This window comes from Sinocyclocheilus grahami, unplaced genomic scaffold (genome assembly GCF_001515645.1).
Source record: "Sinocyclocheilus grahami isolate Dianchi unplaced genomic scaffold, SAMN03320097.WGS_v1.1 scaffold360.1, whole genome shotgun sequence".
Lineage (NCBI taxonomy): Eukaryota > Metazoa > Chordata > Actinopteri > Cypriniformes > Cyprinidae > Sinocyclocheilus > Sinocyclocheilus grahami.
Genome location: NW_015505539.1, coordinates 588,817 through 589,933, shown reverse-complemented (window position 1 = coordinate 589,933; position 1,117 = coordinate 588,817).

Genomic DNA, 1,117 nt, shown 5'->3' with positions numbered 1-1,117 from the left:
CAGACCAGTCCAGCATTCATAAATTTTCTACAGTATATGTTTATACATACTCTATATTTTAAAGTGCTCTCTCCATTTGCAGATATGACATTTCCAAGTTAGCATGAAGTTGCTGACTAGGTTGTTTTAATATAGCCTGACTTTGAGAGAACGAGGCGGGTGTTGTAATGAAATAAGCTTGCAATTAATTACGATTATTGCTGGTATCATTTACACGACTCCAGTTATAAATCATTGAAGTTGTTTACCACAGAAATGCAACTTAAAAAGTTCTCAGCAGAGTGTTTCTTCCAGACCTCTTTCTAACAGCCAAGGAGGCAAGGACATGCATAAACAAACAACTCAGCATTCTACATCAGAGCTCATGGCATATGAAGATAACACACTAAATTATTAAAAGCTCAGTTGATTAGACTGTTGTGCCACAGTCTTTGTGCTATTTTCATCCTAGGCTCAGGTCAAACACACCAGCTCTGATTTCACGCACGCACACGCACACCCACACACAAACACACACAGAGAGAGAGATCCCACATGTACAAACTGTCTGCAGTGCATCCGTGGAGCCCACTTGCACTTGCCCCAGGATGCAACCTTTCTAAAATCTCCATTTTGACCTGCCAAGTTTAAACAAAGCAATTTCAGGTGCAGCTGCACCTGCCGTGTCTACAAACGTCGTCTGCACTGTCTAGCGGGAAGACAATCATTTGTCTCGTTACACGGCTGAAATCATCTCTCTCGCTTGCTTGAAATGTGTCTGTTCGGACAGAAATTGGCATTGTGAAATAATGTTGTGCAGATGGTGAAAAAGTGCATGAAAACAGTGCACACCATAATTGAACTACTATAAGCCGTTCAAATGCTTCAAAAACATTGCAATCGGTGCAGCACAAAGACAAATACCGTAGTAGTTTAGACATACCAGAAACAGGAAAAAATAGGAAAAAGGAAAATAGGAAAAAGCTTTTTCCAATCAAATGTTTTGAAGCAAATCCGTCTGTACTTGATGCAGAGATACTGCCACGTCCATTAAAATTCTGAGACCTCTGCATCACCATTTGCAATCTTCAAGAATATGGATGTTTCCCTATTTTCATTCACAAGGACAAAAAAAATA